At 37.1% G+C, this 13,621-nt stretch overlaps 2 protein-coding genes and 1 pseudogene across 2 annotated transcripts in view; all 3 read left to right on the top strand.

The window, feature by feature from the left end:
- Nucleotides 1-13,621, top strand: part of DHX36 (DEAH-box helicase 36) — a 407,284-nt gene that overhangs the window by 312,100 nt on the left and 81,563 nt on the right. The window lies entirely within an intron of this gene.
- Nucleotides 1-13,621, top strand: part of GPR149 (G protein-coupled receptor 149) — an 89,433-nt gene that overhangs the window by 58,523 nt on the left and 17,289 nt on the right. The gene's annotated exons all lie outside the window — the stretch shown is intronic.
- LOC126947675 (ATP-dependent RNA helicase DDX50-like) lies at nucleotides 8,392-11,349 on the top strand (annotated as a pseudogene).

Below are 13,621 nucleotides of genomic sequence, written 5' to 3'. Positions count from 1 at the left end.
CTGAAGAAGATTATTCTCAAGCCTTGATATTCAATGTTGTTTTCCCTTTTTGGTGTTGGACTTACTTGAAACGTATTACTTCTTTCTTCTTGCCTATTTCTCCCTTTTGAGATGAAAATGTCTGTGTCAGGCCTATCCCACCATTGTATTTGGGAAATAGATAATTTGTTTGATTTCACAGGCTCATAGCTAAAGAGTAATTTGCCTGAGATGACTCATACCTTGAGGCTCACTCATATCTGATTTACATGATATTTAGATAAGACTTTGGACTTAGACTTTAAAGTTGATTCTGAAACAAGTTAAGACTTTTGGGGGCTATTGAGATGGAATGATGTATTTTGTATGTGAAAAAAACATGAATTTTGAGGATCCAAGAGTGGAATGCTATGGTTTAAATCAGATGTCTTCTCCAAAACTCATGTTGTAACTTAATGCCCAATGCAATAGTATTAAGAAGTATGATTTGTGAAAGGTGATTAGACCTGTGGATTCTGCCCTCATGAATGGGACTGTTGCAGCTTTTTTACTCCCATAGTTCAGCAAGCAGGAGGGAGTGGCACCAGTGGCTTCGCCTCTTCACTCCCATACCTTGGTGAGTAGGAGGGAGTTTTGTGCCCAGCAGCTTCACTTCTTCTCTCCCATTGTTCATGAGAAGGAGAGAGAGTTATAGATTTTTTATTCCCACTGCCCACCGCTCAGCATGGTTTCCATTCCTGCATTTCAGTGAATTCTAGATTCTTGTCCCACAACCAAGAGGAATAAGGTACATGAACACTGGAGAGTGAGTAAGGCAGAGTAGACCTTTATTGAGCCACAGAAAGAAAGCTCTCAGTGGGAGGGAGACCCAAAAGTGGGTTGCTGTCTGTGAGGCTGAGTCTGGGGTTTTTATGGGCTTAAAATAGGGGAATGCATGCTGATTTGTCCATGAGTGGTCTTGGAAAAAGTACCTTTGGATTGAAAAGGCATCATTCAGAAGGAACCAATCGAGAGAGTGGGCAAGACAGGGATGGAAGTTCCCACTCCTGTCATGGACTCTATCCAGAATTAGCAGTTTGGTTTTCAGGTTTTAGACTGTCCTTGGCTTGAAGGTTGGGTTACAATGGGGATTGTCCCTGTCTGCCTAAGGAATTTGTCTGTCTCCAGTCACTATCAGGATTAGCACCCTTATAAATGGGCTCAAGGTTGAAGAGAGCACCCTCTTGCCTGTCACTTTTGCTATGAAAGGACACAGTGTTTGTCCCTCGGGAGGCTGCAGCAATGGGACAGTATCTTGGAAGCAGAGAGCACCCCTCACCAGACACTAATGCTAGAACCTTGATCTTGAACTTCCTAGCCTCCAGAACCAGGAGACCAATTATTCAAGACTGAATAATTTGTAAATTATTCAGTTTGTAGTATTTTGTTACAGCAGCAAAAGTGGACTAAGATAACCCTCTGATCTACACATCACAGCCCAGAATAAATTTGCAAAAATATAATTTTTCTCCTGTCAACTTTGTGCTTAGAACACTTTGGTAGTTCCTTTCCCCTTAAGGACAAGGTTGAAACTCCTTAATGTGGCTTAAGTGGTTGACTCCTGTGGTTTCATCTCTCCTCAACCTCCCCTTGAACTATTTGCTTCAGTTTCTAACCTATTAATTTTATTTCCTTGAATATGTCATGCTCTTTCTTTCTACAAGACCTTTGCACCCTCTACCCAAATTCTTCTTAGAGGATTCTTCAAAGAATATCTGCTAATGTGTATTATCAAGTGATCTCACGTGTAATCTTTTCCCAGTGGAATATCTCTAAATAGCCCTGATATTTCTGCACTGAATCCTTAATACTGACCATTGATACATGGGTGGATCCAGGTTATATAGGACTTGAATAGTGTTTGTTTGGGAAAGACAACTGTAAGAAAAAGTATGCAAATCATGAATACAAAATTAGATAAAAAATGAATATTTATTTACAATAAAAACAATAATAAGTGCATTGGTGCCTTGGAGATTCAGACACATTTTGTCTGAGATCTCTTTAGGCCATTTCCCAGATACAGTTACAAAGAATGCATTCTGATTGCAACCTGGCTTCCAGTCTTCACTCAGGGCACTGCCACTTTCAACAATAATCAGCATTCAGAATTGCCCATGCATGTGATTGGTTGTGGAACTTAAACTTCTTTAGCTTCATGATAAATGTTTCTTTCCCCTGAAGTTTTGATATTTTAATAGTTTTTAAGTGTTTCAGCTAACACAAATGCTTATTGGCTTCTTTAGTTGTAATTCTGACTAAAACTTGGGAAACAGGAGAATATGGAAATCTAGCAAGATATTTCTCCATGTCCTTTTTTGGGGTGTCAGTAAATTAACCAAGGAAGTGCTTGCTTCCATGTGACATCACAGCTCTGTCATCATTTTTTAGGATATTCTAAGTCAAGTGGTTCTCAAATCTGGCTATATATGAAAATCATCTGGAGAACTCTTCACAAATATAAACTTTGGCTTCCAATTCTAAAATACTAAGTCAAAATCTCTCAAAGTAGAGACTATAAATGTATCTTTCTAATAAGCTCTGCTTGTATTTGTATGTGGTCAGTTCAGCACCAATCTAAGACTGGCATTTGGAAACAACATGTCTAAAGAATAAAGATTAGAGGTCTGGATCCTGGAAGAACAAATAGGCTCAATCAGTGCGTTTAATGTTCCTCGAATACTTTTATAATAAAGGGAATTATTGGTTCTAAGAAGCTGGATACCCAGATTCCTAGACTTCCACATTAGGAAGGCCAATTTATTCTGAAACCCTAAAAAGTTTTGGTAGAGAAAAGAAAAAAAGCACCCTGTACTGGTCCAAAAGTTTTGAAAACAAAAGCTTTGGAGCATTACAAATTTTCACCCTATAAAATTAAAATATACATTAGTGCATATGATTGTCCTATCCATTATATGCACAGTGAATGTGAATTAAAACCAAAACTGAGAAAAATTTTAAATTCAAATATCTTAGTAATTTCATCAATTGAAAAAGCACTATCAATCAGGTTACAAAGAAACATGTAGATTTTATTAGGAGGCATACTTTTCTGTATTCCTGATGTTGTTAAAATGCGTATGCTATTCTCTCCCCAGGAATAAGAAGACTAGTTGAATATGCCATTTTCACTTTCACAGAACTCATTTCCTCTGAAGGCAAGTGTCTAATTTCTGAAAAGTGTGCATATGAGTGATGTTCTATGTATAACTTCATCATTAGCTTTCTTTTTATTTGAGATTCAATAATACCACTAGAATTTTCAGTTAATTTTTTCTAAAGAATCTTTGTAATAATGTATTTTAAAAAGAATTGCTTTAGTATCTTCTGTGTGGGATGGGAAGATTTTGGAGACTTTGTCTTCTAAATCAGTTTTAGAAAAGAATTTTCCACATACTATATTCTGTTGCTATGTAAGTAGTGGGGAGAAAGAATACTTAAAAGTGGAAGAAAGAACAGAGCAGTCTTTTCATACTCCTTTAAGTTTAAGACTTGAAATTTTACTTTGTATTTTCTTCAAAAGAGAAATCAGTTGTGTTCAGTTTTGTCTTAAGAATAATTACTTTATTGTTTTTAATAAAAATAGCATTTGCTCATTATTTGTAAAATTCAAGCAGTGCAAAAAACTACCAAGAAGAGAGAGGCTTCTAACCTAAAATTATACTACCCAGAAATTACCATAGGTCTCTATGCACATACGCAGAGAGAATAATGAATGGATGTTTGGGTGGACAGATGGATAATTATTTTGTATCTCCAGTCCCTGGAGTAGAATCTGCCTCATATTAAGTACTCAATAAAAATACAGTGAATGAATAAATCGAATTGTCTGTCTATTTTTTTTCTAGTGCCATACTGCCCAGATTGGAATTCCAGTTCTACCACTTATTGGCTGTTTGACCTTGAAAAAGATACTTAACATCTGTACATCTCAATTTTCTCATCTGTAAAATGGGGATAACCATAATACACACCTTCATCAAGGACATTCTTAAGTGAAATTGTTGGTTTATTTTTTACTCTATATGTGCGGTGATTAGATATACAGTGGCTACCAAGAAAATGTGGTGCCACTGCCTTGATTCTTGTTAAACTGCCAGCAGTTTTATCCACCATTGCTTTAGTACCTTTAGAAAAAATGTTAACATGGTGAAAATGACAAATAAAACCTTAATATAGTCATTAAAATAGTTTTGGCCATACAGACCCCCTGAAACTGTTTGTAAGATGGGTTTTGACCACAGATCTCCTGAAACTGCTTGCAGACCTCATTTTGAGACTCATTACTTTAAACCATCTCTTGGCAAAATGGAATCCATTCATAGCCAGAATTGTCAGGTTTTTTTCAACTCATCTTCTTTCTGGGCAACTGCTTACAGAAGTGGATGAATGTTTTGTTTCTGTTTGGTGGCCACCACTCTTAGAAGTTTTTGCATGAGACTGGACCCTTTCCTTATTTGGTTGTTGCTAGTGAATCTATGACTGTTCTCTTTCTTCATTTTACTGGATAAGAGAGATTCTGTGATTGGACTACCTTCCACCACTTTCATCCATAAATATTTCTGGGTTTTTGAATTAATTAAAATCTTCATATTTTTCTTCACTATTTTAGTTAGGTTTTCTCTTCCGTTGGTTAGGAATTTGTATCTATTAAGGTTTAGTCCAAGGAGCAAAAACACTATGGGTGTTGTGGGATAAGATATTTCATTTAGAATTGTGGAGACAGCTGGAGAAGAAGAGGACTTAAAGAGAAGTTTGAGGATCAGAGACAGAGTTACCACTCAGTCCCCTTGAGAAACCGAGGATATCTAGCCAACAAAGTAGGACCACAAAGGGGAAATCTGTGGAGAGGTCTATGAAAAGCTGTTGCCTCTGAATAACCACGACCTCTGTGTGCCCATAGGCAAGCATCTGGGATGGATCAGAGGCTCTGTTGGTCAACAATAACAGTAGTCAAGAAAAGCTAGATGTGGAGCAGAAAGGCGTGATGACAAGCTGGCCCCTGTCTGGTACCCTTCTTCTGTCTGTCTCTGATTCTGCCTATGAGAAGATTTTCAAATGGTTATGGCCATTGCTTTTTACACTTTCTAAATAGCATGTAACTTCCTTTCCTGGACGACTTCAATCTGGAGAGATACAAGAAAGAGACTTAGGGAAAATGTAATTAATTCCCAGCTTAGCTTCACTGACAAGAATACAAACTACCAGAGTATAATATGCCAGATGTTATGTTTTTAAGGCATAAATATTAAACTTATCAAATTATTTTCTAGATAAGAAGTATCACAGAATTTTCTGAAGAATGTCCCTTATTTTGCATGAAAAAAAAACTGAGAAGAAAATTCCATTGATTTGAATAATGCTATCCATGTAGGCTCTATGGAGTTAAATGATTTCTTTCACAAGAGTTAAAATTACTAACATTATCGTCATGTAGAAGTCATCCTTAATTTTCTATAACCTAAGGCACTTCTTGGTCCATGTTCTTTAGATATATTTCAATAGCAAAATGAAGCAGTAATGTATTCTTTCTATCACCAGAAAAGAGTTAACACTGCATTATATATACAAACATGCACACGCAAATATATAAGACATGTACGTATCTGTATATACCCATATCTACAGGATATTACGTGGTCTCTTACCTGTATTCAAGCTTAATAACTGTTTCCTATTGAAAGAGGATATAAATTAGAAGTATATGCGCTTCATTAAATCATCCTTATAGGTTTCATTCTAGTTCACAAAGGTCTATGAAACACATAAACATTGGTTTAAAATCTGCTTTCTTTTCTTTCTTGTTATATCTTCCCACCTCAGACATTTTCATTATAGGCTGTGTAGTGGCTTAGATTTCATATGTTTTGGAAGGATACAAATATTCCCTCAACAACAATGCTTTATTGATAAATAAAGTTTCTTTTGAAGTGTCTTGGATCCACAATTTCTTTGGGGAAGTTTTTAAAGAAGGTTTTGTGATTTTAATTTTTTTCAGAAGAGATTTTATACTTAGATATTTTTCAAGGAAAAAAGTGCTTTCATTGAGGTTACTTTGCCAAAATAGTCACAGAATTTTGGAATAGGAAGAGATAAGAGATACATTGGGGTTTATTTAGCCCAATTCTTTATAGATAATGAAACAAAGATCTTTAATGAATACACTCCTTGTTCATACAGGGTCATACAGCTATTTAGTGGCAGAACAAGTGCTGTCTTTCATGGTCTCCTGAATGTCAGTAAAATGCTTTTTTTTTTTTTTTTTTTTTTTGAGACAAAGTCTTGCTCTGTCACCCAGGCTGGAGTGCAGTGGTGCTCACTGCAACCTCAGCCTCCAGGGTTCAAACTATTCTCGTGCCTCAGCCTCCCAAATTGCTGGGATTAGAAGCATATACCACCATACCCAGCTAATTTTTTTGTAATTTTTGTAGAGATGAGGTTTCTCCATATTGGCCAGGCTGGTTTCGAACTCCTGGCCTTAAGTGATCTGCCTGCCTCAACCTCCCAAAGTGCTGGGATTGGAGACATGAGGTACCTTGTTTGGCCAAAATGCTCTTTTCTTAAGAATACTTCATTGAGGAATATGTTACATAGCCTTTGATATAGTTTGATTATGTGTCCCCACCCAAATCTCACCTTGAATTATAATCCCCATGTGTGAAGGGAGGGACCAGGTGGAGGTAATTGAATCATGGGGGTGGATTCCCCCATGTTGTTCTTATGATAATGAGTGAGTTCCCACAAAATCTAATAATTTTATAAGCATCTGGCATTTCCCTTGCTCTCACTCATTTCTCTTGCCTGTTGCCATGTAAGATGTTGCCTGTTTCACCTTCTGTCATGATTGTAAGTTTCCTGAGGCATCCTATGCCGTGCAGAACTGTGAGTCAATTAAATCTCTTTTCTTTATAAATTACCCAGTCTCAAGTATGTCTTCATAGCAGTCTGAAAATGGACTAACACAGCCCATAAGTCATCCACTTCAAGGGAATAAGTCAATGATTTCTAGTAAGTTTACCAACTTGTACAAACATCACCATAAATCAGTTTTAAAACATTTTCATCACACCAGTAAGGTCCCAAGTGCCCATTTGCTCTTATTCCCTGTCACTAGCTTCCTCTACCCTAGGACACTGCCTAGTGTATTTGCCTCTGTAAATTTGCTTTTTAGTTTGATGCTCTTTGTACCACAATATGATGTTTGATAAAAGTATTTTTGCCTTCCCCACTTATATGAATATCATCAATGTAAACTTTAACACCTTTTCTGGAGTATAGCAATCTTACAAAAACATTGTATTTATCCTTTTAAACGGTCTTACAAAGGAAAATATATCATTTCTGACCTAATTCTGGTTAATTACGTATGAGAAATTTTTTTCTTGCAAATATTTTTGTGTGGTATTTCTAACATCCAGTCAAATGAGTGCTTATCATTAACATATAAAAAATTATTTCATTTCTTAGGATTCATTTATTCTTGATGAAATTTTATTTTCTTGTAAACTGGAATCAGTGTATGCTTACTTTCAAGCTAGTTTATCCTCTTTTGTTAGAAAAACAGAAATAATGGATAAAATATGGAAATAAATTTGGATACACATCATATCTGATTTGAAATGCCATTTTAGGAGATAAAACTAGAGATTTCATTTCTATTAGAACTGAGAATGGAGAACCCTGTCTAATAATTTAAAGAGCAACAACACACTTAAATCCAAAATTCCCTAAGGACTTTTTGTAGCCTGTGATGATTGTACACACGGATTCACACAGGGCTAAAAAGTATGAATTCAAAATACGAGAATACAAATTCCCATAATAAGAAATAAAGTGGAGAGGCATGGTGTCTCACACCTGTAATTCCAGCACTTTGGGAGCCCAAGGCAGGCAGATCATAAGGTCAGTAGTGAGATCAGCCTGACCAGTGTGCTGAAACCCCGTCTCTACTAAAAACACAAAAATTAGCTCGGCCTGGTGGCACACACCTATAATCCCAGCTACACAGGAGGCTGAGGCAGGAGAACCGCCTGAACCCAGGAGGCAGAGATTGCAGTGAGCCAAGATCGCGCCACTGCCCTCGAGCCTGGGTGACAGAGTAAGACTCCATCTCAAAATAAATAAATAAATAGTAAATAAATAAAGTAACTTAAGTATTATGATATATTCATTTCAGAAGCTTATGTTTTGGCCATAAAATCAATGTAAAATGAGGTTTCATGCAGAAACTTGATCATTTTTCATCAGAATAGTTCATCATTTTCAATATCGGTACCATTTGAATAAAGCATTAGGCCCGACTTCCTTCCACGCTGTTGCTGACTGCAGGTGGTTGTGGCCCCTGTGCCCAGAGGGAGGCAGTGGTGGCCAGTAATGCCTGGGAAACTCCTTGGGGGGACATTATGGAGCTGGAAATACCCTTGGAGGAGTCTGAGAGCCAGAAGAAGGAGAGGCAAAAGGCATTTATTGACCTTAATTTGTACCATACTCTTTGCTGAGCATCAAGGAGCTTAAACTAAGTAAGAAATGGTCCCTGACCTCAAGGAGCCTGTAGAGGAGTTGTGGCATCTTTCCTCCTCCCACCCCCCTGCCCTCCAAAAATAAAACGGGGGGCAAAGGGAGAAATTCCTGAAACACTCAGAGGATCACAAGATGCTGGAAAATGCACAGATAAAATTTTTACTGGAGACATTTGACCTGGAAAAAAGAAATCAGCTGAAGCGGCTAAGGTAGCAGTATTTGAAGGCTGACATTCAACAAAAGAATGAGGCTTATTTTGTATAGCCTTAGGAAGCGGAATCTACCCCTCTGACCTTATCACTAAGAGCTCTATGGATATCACAATTTCGGATAAGGGATTATAGACCCGTACTTCCCTTATAGGGTTGTTATGAAGATTTAAACAAGATAAACTGAAAACACATTACACAGTGCTGGAGTGACAGAAGGAAGTCAAGGCACCATTATGACTCGGATGAGAAATCAAAAACAAGAGAAAATGATGTTACAGATGACCTGGATGTTCCCAAGGCCAAAAAAAAAAAAAAAAAAAAAAACTAAAATGAAAGAAAAGCTAAATGGAGACACTGAAGAAGGATTTTATAGACTTTCAGATGAATTCTCTAAATCTCATAAGAAGAAAAGATCTACCAAATGGAAATATTGATGAATATGAAAAAAAAATCAAAGCGAATATCATCCTTAGATAGTTCTACTCATAAATCAAGTGATAATAAACTAGAGGAGACCTTAACACGTGAATAGGAAGAAGGAGCCTTCTCTTATTTCTGTATTTCTGAAGAGACTATAAAGTTTCTGAAAGGTCAAGGGGTAACATATCTCTTTCCTATTCAAGTTAAGACCTTGTCCTGTATATGAAGGAAAAGATTTAATAGCTCGAGCATGGACAGGAACAGGAAAGACTTTTTTTTTTTTTTTTTGCCATTCCTTTGATTGAAAGACTCCAAAGAAATTAAGAAACAATTTTTAAAAAGCTGCACACCAAAGGTACTTGTTTTGGCTCCAACTAGGGAACTGGCAAACCAAGTAGCCAAAGACTTCAAAGATAAAACTAGGAAATTCAGCATGGCATGTTTTTATGGTGGAACACCATATCAAAGCCCAATTAATCATATGCAAAATGGTATTGACATCTTGGTTGGAACCCCTGGTCATATAATGACCGTCTGCAGAGTGGCTGATTGGATCTTTCTAAACTGCACCATGTTGTGCTTGATGAAGTGGATCAAATGTTAGATTTAGGTTTTGATGAGCAAGTTGAATATATGATTCACGAATCCTACAAAACTGATTCTGAAGACAATCCTCAGACTTTACTTTTTTCTGCAACTTGCCCACAGTGGGTATACAAAGTTGCAAAAAAAATTTCATGAAATCCAGATATGAACAGGTTGACCTTGTTGGAAAAATGACTCAAAAGGCTGCAACTACTGTGGAACACTTGGTCATTCAGTGTCATTGGTCTCAGAGGCCAGCAGTTACTGGAGATGTCCTTCAAGTCTACAGTGGGTCTGAAGGGAGGGCTATTATTTTCTGTGAGAACAAGAAGAATGTAACTGAAATGGCCATGAATCCACATATAAAACAGAATGCCCAGTGTTTACATGGGGACATTGCACAGTCACAAAGAGAAATTACACTAAAAGACTTCAGAGAAGATAGTTTTAAAGTTTTGGTGGCAACCAATGTGGCTGCCCATAGTTTGCACATTCCTGAAGTAGACCTGGTGATTCAACATTCTCCTCCTCAGGAAGTTGAGTCCTATATCCATCGCTCTGGATGCACAGGTAGAGCTGGACAGGGATTTGTATATGTTTTCATCAACCAAGAGAAAGAGGTCAACTAAGATAAGTGGAACAAAAAGCAGCAATTACTTTTAAACGTGTAGGTGTTCCTTCTACAATGGATTTGGTTAAATCTAAAAGCATGGATATCATCAGGTTTCTGACTTTCGTTTCTTATGCTGCTGTTGATTTTTTTCTGACCTATCAGCTCAGGGACCGATAGAAGAGAAAGGGGCGCCGGGTGCGGTGGCTCACGCCTGTAATCCCAGCACTTTGGGAGGCCAAGGTGGGCGGATCACGAGTTCAGGAGATCACGAGGTCAGGCTAACACGGTGAAACCCCGTCTCTACCAAAAATACAAAAAATTAGCCAGGCGTGGTGGTGGGCGCCTGTAGTCCCAGCTACTCGGGAGGCTGAGGCAGGAGAATGGCGTGAACCCGGGAGGCGGAGCTTGCACTGAGCCGAGATCGGGCCACTGCACTCCAGCCTGGGCGACAGAGCGAGGGTCAGTGGATGCATTGGCTACAACTTTAGCCCACATTTCTGGTGCATCAAGCTTTGAACCACGATCTTTGATCGCCCTTGAAGACCATGACTCTGGAAAGCCTAGAGGAAATACAGGATGTCACCTGTGCCTGGAAAGAATGCAGTGTCTCGGATTACCAGCATGTGTCTCCTGAAAGGAAATATAGGTGTTTGCTTTGATGTTTCTACAACTGAGTCAGAAAGGTTACAGGCAGAGTGGCATGATTCCAACTGGATACTCTCAGTGCCAGGCAAATTACCTGAAACTGAAGAATATTATGATGGAAACAACTCTAATCCCAGACAGAGGAGTGACTGGTCAAGTGGCTGGTCGGGCAGGTCAGGCGGGTCAGGTGGTCGATCTGGTGGCTGGTCAGGTAGACAGAGTCGACAAGGGAGTCACTCAGGAGGTTGAAAAGATGGTAGAAGACGAAGTGGGAATAGAAATCGATCAACAAGTGAGGGCCACAAATGGAGTTTTGATAGAGTATTTGATAGTTAATCTACCAATGTCAGCTTGCCTATTTCTGCCTAGTTATGTACATTATCCACCAAAAATTAGCCCGTGATAGTTGAGGTATGTGTCTGCTATTTTCAAAGAAGTTGATCGTATTTTTTTAAAAAAAGTATTTCACAAGAATAGTTGTAAACAAATCTACTTATCCAGTTATACCTTTGAATTAAGAAACCTTTTATTGTCTCTTTTTAGAAAAAAAAAAATTAGAATATTAGATAATTAAAGACATTTGAAAAGATAAGATTTTGTTTTTTATTTTATGCAGCTATAAAGTTGGGTTTTGAGGTGTTTCTATTATTCCTTCAACTGAAATTATCTCCTCTACTTCTCCAAATTGTGAACCCTATAAAATAACAAAATTTATTTATCCATTAAATTATTTGTCCCTATAATTTGAGGACTGTAAGAAGCCAGAGTGTCTGTCTTTTGCTATTCAGAGGGTGGTTCCTACACCAGCAGCTTCAGCATCATTTGAAAACTTTTAGTAAGTGCAGAATCTTAGGTTCAACCATAGACCCCCTGAATCAAAATTTGCATTTGCACAAAACAAGTTTTTAATTTAATGAAATCCAATTTATCAAATATCCTTTTATGGATCATACTTTTTGTGTCAAGTCTAATAACTCCTTTCTAGCCTTAGATCTCAAAGATTTGCTCCTATATTTTTCAAATAAAAATTTTAGTTTTACATTTTACATTTAAGTTTACGATTCATTTTGAGGTAATTTTTTAATAAACCATGAAACAGTTGTAGCTTATTTTATTTTATTTTATTTTTTGCATGTGGATGACTAATTGCCCTACCACTGTTAGTTGAAAAGGCTAACTTTCCTCCATTGAATTGTTTTTGTACCTTTGTAAAAAGTCAGTTGGGTATATTTGAGTGAGTCTACATTTGGATTCTCTATTCTGTTCCATTTTTTTATGTCTCTATCCCTCTAACAACAACACAATTTTGATTATTGTAGCTATATTGAAATAGATATCCTGATTCCTCCCATTATACAGTCAACTCTCCATATCTGTGGGTTCCTATATACGAATTCAGCCAACTTGGGATCAAAAATATTCAACTACAAAATTGTGCCTATACTAAACACATGCAGACCAGACATTTTTTCTTGTCAGTATTCCCTAAACAATACAGTAAACAGCTATTGACATAGCATTTACATGATATTAGGTATTATAAGTAATCTAGAGATGATTTCAAAGTATATGGGAGGAGGTGCACAGATTATATACAAATACTATGCCATTTTATATAACGGACTTGAGCATCTGAAGATTTTTGCTATCCACAGGAAGTCCTGGAACCAATCCCCCACAGATACTATAGATCAACTGTATTTATTTTTTTGAAATAATTTTGGTTATTCTGGTTCATGTACCTTTTCATTTTAATTTTAGAATGATGTTGTCTATAACTGCAAAAATATATTGCTAGGATTTTGACAGGAATTATATTAAATGTATAGATCAGTTTCTACAGAACAGATATCTTTACTGTCAAATCTTCCAGTCCATGAACACAATATGTCTCTTCATTTATTCAGATTGTCAATTAAAGTGTCAAGTAGTTTCCAGTATATTAGTCCTATACATGTTTCATAAGATTTGCACCTAAATATTTAACCTTTTTAGCAATTATAAATGGTACTGCATTTTCTATTTTAATATCCATGTGTTCATTGCTAGTACATAGAAGTACAGATGATTTTGTACATGTATCTTATATCCTGTGACCTTGCTTAGCTCAATCATTAGCTTAAGGATTTTTTGTCCATTCCTTGGGATTTTCTACATAAATCAATCATGTCATCCACAAGTTGCAACAGTTTCATTTCTTCCTTTCTGGTCTGTACAATTTTTGTTTCCTTTTCTTTTCTTTTTCTTTTTGAGACAGGGTTTCACTCTGTCACTGAGGCTGAGTACAGTGGCATGATTATGGCTCACTGCAGCCTCCAACCCCCATGCTCAAATGATCCTCCCACCTCAGCCTCCTCAGTAGCTGGGATTATAGTCACACACCACCATGCCTAGCTAAATGTTTTTATTTTTTGTACAGAGAGAGGTGGAGGCTACAGTGAGCTGGGAGCATAGCGCTGCACTCAGCCTGGGTGACAGTGCAAAACCCTATCTCAAATAAGTAAATAAATAAATATTGACACAGCCTTAAATTTCTGAAAGAAACCCTGCTTGATTATTGTACTTAATTCTTTTTATAGATTGCTGAATACTATTTGCTAATATTTGT

Source organism: Macaca thibetana, chromosome 2 (genome assembly GCF_024542745.1).
Source record: "Macaca thibetana thibetana isolate TM-01 chromosome 2, ASM2454274v1, whole genome shotgun sequence".
NCBI classification, from domain to species: domain Eukaryota; kingdom Metazoa; phylum Chordata; class Mammalia; order Primates; family Cercopithecidae; genus Macaca; species Macaca thibetana.
The sequence above is the reverse complement of the archived record's forward strand: the minus strand, read 5'-3'. Positions and strand labels throughout refer to the sequence as shown.